The sequence below is a fragment of the Erinaceus europaeus genome, chromosome 5, assembly GCF_950295315.1.
Source record: "Erinaceus europaeus chromosome 5, mEriEur2.1, whole genome shotgun sequence".
Taxonomy (NCBI): Eukaryota; Metazoa; Chordata; class Mammalia; order Eulipotyphla; family Erinaceidae; genus Erinaceus; species Erinaceus europaeus.
In genome coordinates, this window is record NC_080166.1 from 45,185,214 (window position 1) to 45,199,778 (window position 14,565).

Genomic DNA, 14,565 nt, shown 5'->3' on the forward strand with positions numbered 1-14,565 from the left:
ATGTTCCATCTCTGGGGAGCCAGAGATGACCCGAACTGCCCCTGCGGCTACAGACAGACTATGACCCACATAGTCAACGACTGCCACCTCTCCAGATTCAAAGGAGGTCTCGAAACTTTACATCAGGCTCAACCTGACGCTGTTGTCTGGCTACGGAAGAAGGGCAAATGCTAGAAGAAGAAGGTATATTAAAAACAAAAGATGTATACAGATCTCTTCAGATAGGTGCATTTGCTTCTTTTGGATATATCCCCCAAAAAGGAACTGCAAGGTGATAGGAGAGGTCCATTTCTAGAGTTCTGAGAAGTCTCTAGACTGTTTTCCCTGGGGAATGGACTAATTTGTATTCCTGTCAGCAGTACAGAGGGTTTCTTTTCCCCCATGTCCTCACCAACACTAAGAAATAGATAATCAATCCCCATCAATATCTCACCAAAGTTCTTTAAGAGGATAGAACAAAAGCTATAAGTTTATCTGGAATCAGAAAATACCTAGGATTGCCAGAGTGATCTTGAATAAAAAATAACAAGAATGGAAGCATTACACTTTCAGACCACGAAATATTGTATTAGGGCTACTGTAATCAAAACTGCCTGGTACTGGAACAAAAATAGTCACACTGACCATTTTAATAGAACTGAAGGCCCAGAGCCTACACAGGCTCCTGTGCTAAATATGAATAGACATGGGCGCTAGGTCAGATTGATGGGGTTAACAGTTAATGGTATTTATATACTTTTCCCATATTTGGCAGCTACTCTCTGCCCTGATCCAGCTTTCTAGTCCTATTCCCAATTCTGACACCATCTTCAAAAACAATACTTTTAGCTCACCTGCATGTTAGCTGTCAGGCTCAAGCAAAAATTAGTAAAGTCATGGGTCCCTTGGAACATACCTTAAATAGACTTCCTAGCTTCTTTCAACATGAAGACCCTAAGTCTCATCTGCTATATTCTTACCTTTAGGTTCCTGATTATTAAAAAACAATCTGTCCCAAAACCTATTTATACACCAGTTTCTGTGAGAGAGAGCTTATGTGCACACGTATCCATAAACTACTGCAAAATATATACCTGAAAGCAGAAGTACACTAGAGTTTGCAGTGAGTATCCCCCTAATACTTCCTCTCCACTATTCCAAGCTTTGGGTCCATGACTGCTCAACAATTTGTTTGGCTTCCTATGTTAACTCTCTTTTCAGTCACCAGGTTCCAGATGCCACCAGGATGCCGGCCAGGCTTCCCTGGACTGAAGACCCCACCAATGTGTCCTGGAGCTCAGCTTCCCCAGAGACACACCCTACTAGGGAAAGAGAGAGGCAGACTGGGGGTATGGACCGGCCAGCGGGGAAGCAATTACAGAAGCCACACCTTCCACCTTCTGCAACCCACAATGACCCTGGGTCCATGCTCCCAGAGGGATAGAGAATGGGAAAGCTATCAGGGGAGGGGGTGGGATATGGAGATTGGGTGGTGGGAATTGTGTGGAGTTGTACCCCTCCTAACCTATGGTTTTGTTAATTTATCCTTTCTTAAATTAAAATAAAAAAATCTGTCTTGCTTTGTATCCTATGCAAATTTCTCTCTCTCTCTCTTTTTTTTTTCCTACCAGAGCACTGTTCAGATCTGGCTTACTATTGGAGACTGAACCTGGGACTTTGAAGCCTCAGGCAGGAGTCTATTTGCATGACAACCCCTGCTTTGCATCTTAAGTCTCTTCAGCCACCAAGTTTCAGATGCTACTATAATGCTAATCTGACTTCCCTAGGCAAGAGAACCTCACCAATATATCCTGGAACCCCAGGTCCCCAGAGCCCTAACCCACTAGGGAAAGACAGAAACAGGTAAGGATACATGGATATGGACTTTTTAGGATAACTTCCTTTTGATCTTCCTTGGACAGCATGGAGATGGGGTATGGACTGACCTGTCAATGCCCATGTCCAGTGGAGAAGCAATTACAGAAGCCAATCCTCTCATTTTCTGCATCCCATAAAGATCCCAGAGGGATAAAGAACAGAATACACATATAAAGATAAAGAAAGAACATATATATCAAACTCAGCAACAACAAATGACTCCATTAAAAATTAGAGGTTTGTGAGCAACAAATGCAGGAGAGGTTGTGGGGTCAAAGGAACCCTCCTGCACTGCTGGTGAGAATATAAATTGGTCCAACCTCTGTGGAGAATAGTCTGGAGAATTCTCAGAAGGCTAGAAATGGACCCTATGATCCTGCAATTCCTCTCCTGGAGATATATCCTAAAGAACCCAACATACCCATCCAAAAAAACCTGTATACACATATGTTCTTAGCAGCACAATTCGTAATAACCAAAACCTGGAAACAATCCAGGTGTCCAACAACAGATGAGTGGCTGAGCAAATTATGGTATATATACACAATGGAATACTACTCAACTATAAAAAATGGTGACTTCACCATTTTCAGCCGATCTTGGATGGAGCTTGAAAAATTCATGTTAAGTGAAATAAGTCAGAAACAGAAGGATGAATATGGTATGATCTCACTCTCAGGCAGAAGTTGAAAAATAAGATCAGAAGAGAAAACACAAGTAGAACCTGAACTGGAATTGGTGTATTGCACTAAAGTAAAAGACTCTGGGTTGGGGGTGGGGGGATACAGGTCCAAAAAGGATGACAGAGGAAATCGGGCAGTAGCACAGTGGGTTAAGTGCATGAGGCGCAAAGTGCAAGGACCAGCATAAGGATCCCTTCACAAGTGGTGAAGCAGGTCTGCAGGTGTCTCTCTTTCTCTCCTCCTCTCTGTCTTCCCCTCCTCTCTCCATTTCTCTCTATCTTATTAAGCACGGATGACAATAATAATAACAATAATAACTACAATAAAACAAGGGTGACAAAAGGGAATAAATAAATAAATATATTTTTTAATTTTTTAAAAAGGATGACAGAGTACCTAGTGAGGGTTGTATTGTTATATGGAAAACTGGGACATGTTATGCATGTACAAACCATCGTATTTATTGTCGAATGTGAAACATTAATTACCCAATAAAGGAATTTTAAAAAGAAAAAAAAACATATCAACAGATATATGAAAAATGATCAAAGTCAGTGATTATCAGAGTACTGCAATTAAAGACAACAATGAGATGCCACTTCATGCTTGTGACTTTCTAGTAGAAGGGCTCACTGCTATGACAGCCTTCTAACAATTCTTTATCCTCTGTAGCAGCTGTGCTTGTTCTGGGCTCTCTTGCCTTTTGAGTACCTGGCACTGCCTGACACTGGTGTTCTCATCCTCCCATCAAGTTATATACAATCTTTTAATAAGGTAAGTATTACAGATGAGCTCTGTTGTTTATGTCCAAGGACTCTTAATAAATAACAGCCTTGCCATGTATCAGTGAATGTGTGTAAAATCTGCCTAGAGTACAGACCAAAGGTTCAGAATTCACCTTTTATCCCTTCTCAAACTAGACATCATCTCCACTTCTGCTGTCATTTCCCAAGAGTCCTGAAAGACAGATGAGCTTTAAGTACAGTAAATCTGCCTACAGGTTCTCTCAGGACACTTGGATACAATTCATTCAAAATAAAATCTGAACTCATTAACCCAAACTTGCTTTTGTCAAATCCATTCATTTGTCTTAGTTTTCTCATCTCTCTTATCAAGGTTTTAGTCTTACCTTTTCCAACCATTTTATCATTTTTTTTTTTGGTAAAAAAGAACAAAACATAAACTTATCTTTTTTTCTTTAAATCTTATTACCCAACTCAGACATTCAAAGTTTGAAATCGTGCTTTTTAAAAAATATTTATTTATTTATTTTCCCTTTTGTTGCCATTGTTTTTCATTGGTGTTGTAGTTATTGTTGTTGTTATTGATATTGTCATTGTTACATAGGACAATGAGAAATAGAGAGAGGAGGGGAAGATAGAGAGGAGGAGAGAAAGAGAGACACCTGCAGACCTACTTCACCGCCTGTGAAGCGACTCCCCTGCAGGTGGGGAGGCGGGGGGCTCGAACCGGGATCCTTATGCCGGTCCTTGTGGTGTGCACCACGTGCGTTTAACCCGCCGCGCTACTACCTGACTCCCGATAGCTGAGTGAAAAACAGATTTATCTATCCTGTAAGTATGAGAGAGACAAACAGAATGAGAGAGAGTAAGAGATAAAGAGAGAGAGAGAACAGTGCACCATTTTTTCCTTTTTTTTTTATTGTTGTCGTTATTGATGTCACTGTTGTTGGATAGGACAGAGAGAAATAGAGGAGGTGAAGACAGAGGGGGAGAGAAAGATAGACACCTACAGACCTGCTTCACCACCTGTGAAACGACTCCCCTGCAGGTGGGGAGCCTGGTGCTGGAACCAGATGCTTGCGCTGTTCCTTGAGCTTTTTGCCATGTGCGCTTAACCCTCTGCGCTATTGCAGGACTCCCCAGAGCACCACTGTTATGTATACAGTGTCCAGAAATTGAACTTAAGATCTCATACATCCAGTCACTGTTTTCTCTTTGAATAGCTAAGAGGGTCTTGCTCACAAGGGTGCAAAAACTCTCACAACTATGTGAGCACCTGTTTTGCCTCTGGATATATTCAAAAGGAGTCTGGATCTTTTCAAGACCTGTTACTTCTCCTCTTCTTAAAAAAACAAAAGTTAGTCATTACATTTTGCTCTAGCATAGGTCAACAAAACATTCTATTCTAGTCGTTCTTCCCAAATTTAGAATCAGAATAATTCCTAAGAAGTAATTTTTATTTTCATTTTTAAGGCAACACTGAAATTCCATTACTCAAGTATTAGCCACATTGTTGTTAAGATTTAAATTTCACATTATGTATAAATTATTTTCTGGGGAAACAAAGCTAATTAGCTATTTCTACCTCATGACTTTTACAAACTTTGTCCAATCTAGAATCTTATACACTATAAAGCTTTTTTAAATTAAATATTTATTTATTTATTCCCTTTTGTTGGCCTTGTTGTTTTACTGTTGCAGTTATTATTGTTGTCGTCATTGTGGATAGGACAGAGAGAAATGGAGAGAGATGGGGGAAGACAGAGGGGGGAGAGAAAGACAGACCTGCAGACCTGCTTCACCGCTTGTGAAACGACTCCCCTGCAGGTGGGGAGCCAGGGCTTGAACCTGGATCCTTACAGTGGTCCTTGGGCTTTGCGCAGAGTGCGCTTAACCCGCTGCGCTACAGCCCAACTTCGCTTTTTTTTTTTAAAACTTTTAATATAAAAATGTAAGCTGCAGCTTCATGTAGATGACTGCTTTGTTACTCTAGTGAAAAATGAAAGCTCAAAAGTCTTGAAAGTAGTGGGAAGTTTCAACTTCTATTTCAATTAGGATTAAAGTATTCTGCTTACAAAAAAAATCTACATTTTCATAATTCCAACAGATAAAAATACAGCAATTTATGTCTTAGAACGGCACAGTGATTTTATAAGATGCCAAGTAAAAAATGTTTCTTCAAAACATACAAAAAAGCTTTTAGAAAAATCTAAAAACCAAGGAAAAGAACAAATAATGGTAGACTATCAAACTGCAAAAATAAGGACAACAACAAACACAAAGATGATACTAACATTAAAATTTATAATTTCTAAAGAAAGGTATTGAGGGACAAACTTACTGAGCAGCTGAGAAAAGGTAAGCAGGTCTTTCAAGTGTCATACAGCTCCAAAGGGCTTATTTTTCTACAGCATACAAGAAAACTTACAAATCAACAGAACAAAAATAAATGTCAGGGGATGAATGAGCAAAGAAGGTGAGTGAGCAGTTCACTGGAAGAACACACACATAACATGTAAACATTTGACAATGTGTTCACGCACCAGATAGCAGATAAAAAGCTGATTCATATACAGAGGTACAGCGGACAAGATTGTGACTCAGTGGGCAGAACTCATCCCTGTGTGAGAACCTAGGTTCCTTCCCTGACACCAAATAGGCCAGAAAGGTGCTCAGGTCTCAGTCGACTTCTAAATCTATCAGTCATAAAATAAATATATATTTTAAAAGTTGAAAATCAGACCAGAAGACTAGCTCTACTGAGAGGGTGTCCATTTTGCCACATATAAGACCCATATTTGAGCTTGGCACACAGTGCACCAGGGGAAGGTTTGATATATATATATATATATATATATCAGTGTCTTTTCTTCTCTCTGTTTAGCTCTCTGTCTTATGCTAAGGTACCCCAGAGCAGTGAAGGCCCAGTGATGACAAAAATTAAAATTAAAAATAAGATTAAAAGTAAAATTTTTAATTAAATTAATTAAAATTAAATATCAGATTGTTCTAATCTGATTGGAAAATCTGTGAGGACAAGGAAAATTGCTGGGGGGACTGAGACCTGTAGAGAGAGGGCAGCTAGGCACTGCTGAAGTATAACGATGCATATGGTTACCCAATCGTTCAGTAGTTCTGCTACCACATAAACATCCCAAGGAAATTTTCACACAGGCAAATCAGGCAACATGAACAGAAATGTTTGCTGGAGCATCACTTTCAGTGGGGAATTGGGGGATCCGGACATCACTTTGCTAGAACTGACCCCTGCCTTGTGATTGTCTTGTTGTTGGAATAAGCAAGGAAACAAGGCATGAAAATGTATCCATTTCAAAACACAAACTGAATCGTTTTAATATATAGGCTGTGTATTTGATATGCGGACTCTCTCAAAAGCCTAGACCAAGTAGATCAGAAGCATCCAATAGCACAGCTATATACAAGATACTGGGTACTGTACAGCAAACCCTAACAAAAGGACTTTTCAAAGTTAACCCAATTACCAAATAATGTGATGATAACATTAACTATCGATTGTCTTTTTGAACCCTAAGACAGCAGGAACCTCACATCTCCACTATAGAGCCCCTACTTCCCCCAGTCCTGGAACCCTTGGATAGGGCCCACTTTCCCATATACCTCTCCCAATCCATATCAAATAATATTGCATCTGCCGATCACAACTTAACCAACGCAACAATTGCCACCTCAACATGCTTCACCTCAGACTGTGTCCAGAGACTTCATGTGTGGAATGACAACCCTTCAGCTTCATTACTCGGGTGAGACCTTTCCTTTCATAGTATACTCTAATTTCATCTCAGGTGGTTCACTTTCTAACAAAGTCCCAAAACCTAGATACACACCAGTTTTTGTGAGAGAGAGCATATGTTCACACGTATCCGTAAACTACTGCAAAATATATACCTGAAAGCAGAAGTACACTAGAGTTTGCAGTGAGTATCCCCCTAACACTTCCTCTCCACTATTCCAAGCTTTGGGTCCATGACTGCTCAACAATTTGTTTGGCTTCCTATGTTAACTCTCTTTTCAGTCACCAGGTTCCAGATGCCACCAGGATGCCGGCCAGGCTTCCCTGGACTGAAGACCCCACCAATGTGTCCTGGAGCTCAGCTTCCCCAGAGACACACCCTACTAGGGAAAGAGAGAGGCAGACTGGGGGTATGGACCGGCCAGCGGGGAAGCAATTACAGAAGCCACACCTTCCACCTTCTGCAACCCACAATGACCCTGGGTCCATGCTCCCAGAGGGATAGAGAATGGGAAAGCTATCAGGGGAGGGGGTGGGATATGGAGATTGGGTGGTGGGAATTGTGTGGAGTTGTACCCCTCCTACCCTATGGTTTTGCTAATTAATCCTTTCTTAAATAAAAAAAAAAAAGAAAGAAAAGAAAATGTATCCATGGCTCATGAAGAGAAACCAGATAAATGCTAGAAAGGGATAAGAGTCACATAAGTGCCCACCAATGGAAGAGTGGATAAACGAAATGGGGTAGTTACAGCCCAGGCAACTTAGGACATAGACTATATGTATAGCAACAGGAAACTGATCTTAAATAATAATCTAAAACACTACACGAAGTGGGAAAAAGCCAGGAAGAGGTATATTATGAGCATTTTAACAAACTGTATATCCTCTTTCCCTCTCTCTTCTTTAATCCTTAGGGATACATATTTCTAATTGCAAATAATGCAAAACATGTCATATAAAATATAAAAATATACACTCAAATTAATGACTTATTTTTCAATAGCTCATACAAAAAGAAACATCATATTAAAGTGTCTGTAGGGGATAGGGGAAAGTTTAAATCAACTGTGGAGTAAAAGGAGGGAAAAAGAAAAGACATACAATCTAATAAAATTTTCAAGTTACAAAGCAAACATATTCTCAGGTAGTAGCAGTTAGGAAAGATTTTCTTTAGAAGTGGGAGAGGAAAATAGAAAAGGCTATAGACTCATGCAAACATGACCTGGGTAAGCCTAGCAAGCCCCAAAATAGAACTATATGCTCAAGCCAATTACACTTTGCTACACGTACTAACATTGATTCAGCATGACTTGGATTCATAACAGCATTAGCTATTACATAAAATACTACTTTATGTTTACATTAAACAAAATTAAAGCATTTATAAGGATCTGAAAAAAAAACATTCATGTAGATCTTTGAGCATATAGCTCAACTAAAAATTAGAGAAAAGCAAGTCAGTTTTTGCTAAGCTTTTTGACAGTGCAAGATGCTCTTCAAAATTAAACAGCATTTTCCCAAATTTCTAATGGCACTAAGTACCTTGTAGTTAGTCATGCTTAGTAGAATCTAAGCTAATGAAACACACACTCTTGCAACTCAGTGAATCAAGTGGCTTTGTTTTCAGAATTAAGTTGGGGGTAGAGGGATTAAGCTGGATATTGTGTTAAGGACCATAGCACTTAAAGAAACGCAATTAAGTTTCTGATAACTCTTGCCACTTAAAGAAACGCAATTAAGTTTCTGATAACTCTTGCCTAATCATGGGTGTTATAGGATGTTGTAATGATGTAGGACTGGTTAAGTCTTTAAAGAAAGTTATTTCCCTGGTCTGGGAGGTGGCTCAGTGGATAAAGCATTGGACTCTCAAGCACAAGGTCAATCCCTGGCAGCACGGGTACCAAAAAAATGTCTGGTTCTTTTTCTCTCTCCTCCTTTTGCATGAATAAATAAATAAAATATTTTTTAAAAATTATTTCCAAAACCAAACTGCTACATTAAAACAATACTTATATCTATTGCAGATTGTGTGGACCAGCTATCCCCCAGCCACTCACAATACCCTTCTTCCTTATCAGCCTCAAAATAAAATCTAAAAATTTTCAGAGATTCCAGCTGTTAGGGCAGCCACTTCCAGCCAATAGGCTATTCACGGAAATTTCTAGGTAGGTCTTAGGGAAAGTTACCACAAAGGGACAGGCTCAGCTGCCAGGGAATCTTCTGCTCTATATTCCTTCCCTCATCTTCCTACTGAAATAGAGAGGATGAAAACCAAACCCCAAATATGAAAAAAATGGAAATACAAGAACTCCATGCTTAATAGTATCATTCAGTAATTACACACACAAAAAAACAAAAAACCCTAGGGTTTCCAGATTTCTGTTTAGTGATGTAAACTCATTATTGTGTAAATTAACTGGATCTTCAATAAGTGCCTTCCTAACAGATACAACAATGAAACATTACAGAAACCGTACAACAACATAGAAAATATTCACGAGAGAATATTAATTTTTAAAAAGTGTAAGGAGTTGGGGAGACAGTCTAGTGTATATGCAAAAAGATTCTCATTCTTGAGGCTCTGAGGTCCCAGGTTCAATCCCATGCACCACCATAAACTAGGGCTGAGCAGTGCTCTGGTCTGTCTGCTTCTATCACTGTCTCTGTATCTCTCTCTCTCTCTCTTTCTCTCTCTCTCTCTCTCTTTCTCTCTCTCTCTCTCAAGTAAATAAGTAAAAAATGTGTTTTTTTTTAAAGAGTAAGAAATAGCATGTATATTATTATAGTAACATAGTAACAACTAATGCATTTGTTCAAACATTTAAAGCAGCACGCAAAATAAAAGATATCTATGTTAGGGAGGTAGATCTAAGCATGGATAAAGTGACAAAATAATTTGTCTTTCCAAACTGGAACATTTTAGAGTGAAAAGGTCACCATTAATAATTATACTGAGACAAGTGTAAATGGATCTGTCCCAGACAAACTGTAATACATGAGTAATGTTTTTAGTTTGTTCAAAATTTTTCAAGTGAAATCTTTATCTCACCTTTGTGATTATAAAAGAGCCAAAAAAATCTTGCTTACTTCTCTGACCTCTTTGTTCTTTGGAACAAATTCTATACTTGCCCTTATAAGGAAGTCAACACAAAATAGCTCTAGTGAGATACACAGTCTGGAGTGAAAAAGACAATCTCTTATTATATCCCTATAAACCTTCTACTGAAAATAGTTTTTTTGAATTTCTCAACTAAAACTTCCTTTAAAATGGCATTTTAAAAAAAGATGTATTATTTTTATGAAGGAGAGAGAGAAGGAGAGCAGAGCATAACTCAGGTTCTGACATACAGCAGTGCTAGTGGCTGAAGCAGGGGCCTTAGGTATGCTAGTCCTGTGTGTTGACAGAGATAACACGCCTTACAACCAAGAAGTGGCATGATTTACACAAAAGTAAAGAATAGAGTTTATGTTCATCATGTAACAATCAAATGGATTTGGAAATCCTGGTTTACAACAAATTCTGGCAGAAAGGTAAATAAATTAGAATTGATAAATTATTACAAATTAGTATGACTACACTGGAAGTTAAGCTATTTTGATACTATGTTTCTTAAAACTGAGAGTACACAGTTTATCTGCACCACTGGAAAATAATCTACAGAGCTCTAATTGGCAATAAGAGTAATTCCAAGAACCATTGATATTTGACCTTGAGCCTTTGTTCTTCTACTTCCTTTCAAATAAGAACAGGGCACATAAGACTGTCATCTCTTGTAATAGCCTCACAAAAATTATAACCATGTAGTGCAGAAGATTAACTGTCACACCTTCTCTTGGAATCACCCCAATCCTACAGTGTAAACTACCAAATCTGAAATAAGGTATTACCAAGCCCAGCACATCCTACAGTAACCTAGCTTCTCAGACTTGTCTCTTCTCAGTTTTATCTACTTGCTGAATTCTGAGCAGACATTCAGGTTCACATATGGGAGATAAGTCTTGTCCTCAAACTTTGCTTTTGCCTTTTTTTCCTGGCAGATTTCTACATTCAAGACACAACTCAAATGTCACCTTCAAACAAATGCTGACAACCATGACCCAGAATCAAAGTGTAATTCAGTCCTCCATGCTCCCCACCATAATACTGTCTCATTCACTTCAGAAACCAGTCCCCTTGGCTCCTGTAGGTCTCTCCTTAACCTCAACAACTTCCTTTTCTCCAGTCTGGGCACTGTGGAGAATCAACTTCTAACAGTTCCTTCAACCTGCACATTCAAATCAGTACTTTCTTGTCCTATCCTTTTCTCAGCCTATTCAGTGGCCAGCCTTGGCTTTCTCTTGTTTTTCCTGTCTTTGTTCTCACCTTTGATGAGACCAGAGAGTCAGCATTTCCAGTTCTGATCTCACCCCCAAGCAGCCCCAGACATGCTTTACCAATGCACACTTAGAAACAAAGAGCTATCTGAAAACTGACACCCTCCACCATACCATTTGCTCTCTCCTGTCTTCTCTACCCCATTCTATAGAAGATAGAACATGCTCTAAGGTTGTGTATAAGCAGATGGTATCCCAGGCCACACCAACCTTGAAATGACCTAAGATGGTGATTTAAAAAAAATATTTACTTATTTATTTTCCCGTTTGTTGCCCTTGTTTTTCAATGTTGCTGTAGTTATTGTTGTTGTTATTGATGTCATCTTTGTTGGATAGGACAGAGAGAAATGGAGAGAGATGGGGAAGAAAGAGAGGGGGTGAGAAAGATAGACACCTGCAGACCTGTTTCACCACTTGTGAAGCGACTACCCTGCAGATGGGGATCCAGGGGCTCGAACTGGGATCCTTCCACCAGTCCTAGCACTTTGCACCATGTGCGCTTAACCCATTGCGCTACCATAAGATGGTAATTTGAAAACTAGCTTCTCTGAGAACTAGACCTGAGAAGCAGCAGATACTGGAGAAGAGGAAAAGTATCTCATGCTGGGTCTATAGTTTTCTTCTAACTGAATTCATTAAGAAGCCACTAGACTGACTTAGATGTAGAAAAAGGAATATATATATTGTGAATGCTAGAATTTCACTATATCCTCTAAACTCTGTATTCTTATCATTAGAAACTTCCTCAGGTCTGTTTTTCTCAGCAAGTCAGGGAAGCTTTCAGATTTCTCTCCCACTGGGTTCCTCCATATTGTCAAACTTGCTCTGCTAAATTCCACTGTTCCTAATCTCAGAGCAAACAGCAGGAGCTCGAATTCAGCCAGAGCTAGCTCTGGACTTCTCTTTCCTGCTACTTAGGAATATTAGGAGTTCTTTTTTTAAATTACAGTCATATATTCTATTTAGCCCAATATGACTAAAAAACTTTCATTTCAGCATATAATCAATATAAAATTATTAATGAGGTATTTTAAATTAATTTTTTATTATAAAGTGTTGAAACTCCAGAGTAATTTTATAGTCATGACATATTTTGAATCAGACTGGACACATTTCAATTTTTTTTTTGTCACCAGTGCTATTGCTTGCTGGTACTTGGTACCTGCATAATTCCAATATTTCTGTGGCCATTTTTCCTTTATTTTTGAGAGAGAAATAGAAAGACAGAGAAATGCAGAGAGAAGAGACTCCTGTAGCACTTCCCCACTGCAGGTGGGGATTGAGGACTTGAACTGGGTCATTGTATATAGTAGCATGTACTCTCTACCTGGTGCACTAATGCCTGACCCCTCAGGGGCTTTTGTTTGTTTGTTTGTTTTTTAGTGATTCAATAATGATTGACAAGATTGTGGGATAAGAGGAGTACAATGCCCACAACCAGAGTTCCACATCCCATTCCCTTCATTGGAAACTTTTTTTTTTTTTCCTTGAGCTTGTCGCCATGTGCGCTTAATCCACTGCTCTGCCTCCCAGCTCCCTTATTTACTTTTAATGAGAAAGATAGGAGGAGAGAAAGAACCAGACTTCCCTATTCTTCTCAGCTGGACATGAGTATTGACAGATTGATCCACAGCCCTAGCCAGTTTCTATCTTTCCCTACTAGATGTATCCTGGAACCCCACTTCCCAAGAGAGTTCTTTTTTTTTTTTTGTGCCACCAGGGTTATCACTGAGGTTTAGTGCCAGCACTATGAATGTACCTCTTCCCTTTTTTTTTTTCCTATTTTATTTCATAGGGCAGAGAGAAATTGAGAGGGGAGGGGAGAAGGTATGTGAGGAGAGAGAAAGATAGGACACTTGCAGACCTGCTTCACCACTCCTGAAGTGTCCCCCTGTAGGTACTGACTGGGGGGGGGGGGCTCAAACGTAGGTCCTTGCACATGGTGATATGTGCGCTTAACCAGGTGTGTCACCGCCCAGCCCCAAGAGCTGTATTTTACAAGCATGAACAGTTTTCTGGAGTTACTAAGTTTGATGTCCTGAGTATTCCCTTGAAATTGTTTCAAAAGAGTAACAGCATTTTTGGACTTTTGCAAGGCACTCTTCCAAGACTTTTATGTCAACTAACATTTAGTCTACATAACCCCTTTGTGGGTCATGAGCTATTATTATTTCTATTTTACAGAGTTGGCTCCGCCCCACCTCTGAACCTAAAGGATCTTAGTTCCAACTAAACACCTCCACCTCAGCATCTGTCACGATCCATACCAGTCCTTTCTTAAATGGGTACAAGTTACCTAAGTAGAAAAGCCATCTCGCAAACCTTTTCTAAAGAGAAGGGAGAATATTGTGGAGAAGGACTTAAAATTAGTGGTGGGATTGGTGTGCAGACACAGACTATGGGAAGATGAGAACTTGTACTCATGTAACAATTGTCTTACAAATCATTATTTCCTGAATAAAGCACATTAGAAAATAAGGGAGAACAGCTTGGAGACTAGGTTTCAAACAACTCCCTTGCTATATATAAAACCAAGGGAACTAAAATGTCAAAGCAAGCAATTAAGCAGAGGTCAAACTAATACCTAAAAGGGCTATATAAAAAACTTTTTTTAGGATAAAAACTATATATCCACTCAAATTACCATAACTACATTAAATTTCTTGACCATGGGCTTACTCATATGCAATTATAGAATATAATTACATGAAAATGATTTTAATATCTTACATTGTGATTATAAAATAAAATTGTTCCAAATTAGAACAACTTTGATTGCACTGAGTAAGCTGTGATACAGTGCAAAGCCAAGGATCAATTCACTGGTCCCACAGAATCATTTCCTCCTGCTTTCAATTCCAGTGGAAGATGTTCCTTAGTAATAAAGTGAAGAGGAAGTGATTCAATAAATTAACCAATCCAAAGTTCAATGCATGAGGAAAAGATTAAGTCATCAGCTCTTAAACTCCGAAATGGATGTTTTCAAGACTCAAATCTACTGTTGATAAAAAGTGGAGTTGATCCTTAACATTTTCAAATTACACTGAACAGGTGAAAATGAATTGTATTAAGACAAGAATACCAAATTCCACCAACACTTGCTATTGGAGACCAATAATACAATTAAATGTTGGAG

The 14,565-nt window shown here is 39.0% G+C and overlaps 1 protein-coding gene across 4 annotated transcripts in view; it reads right to left on the minus strand.

Annotated features, from left to right (window-relative positions):
- The window catches only part of MAST4 (microtubule associated serine/threonine kinase family member 4), a 724,287-nt gene that overhangs the window by 617,366 nt on the left and 92,356 nt on the right, over positions 1-14,565 (minus strand). The window lies entirely within an intron of this gene.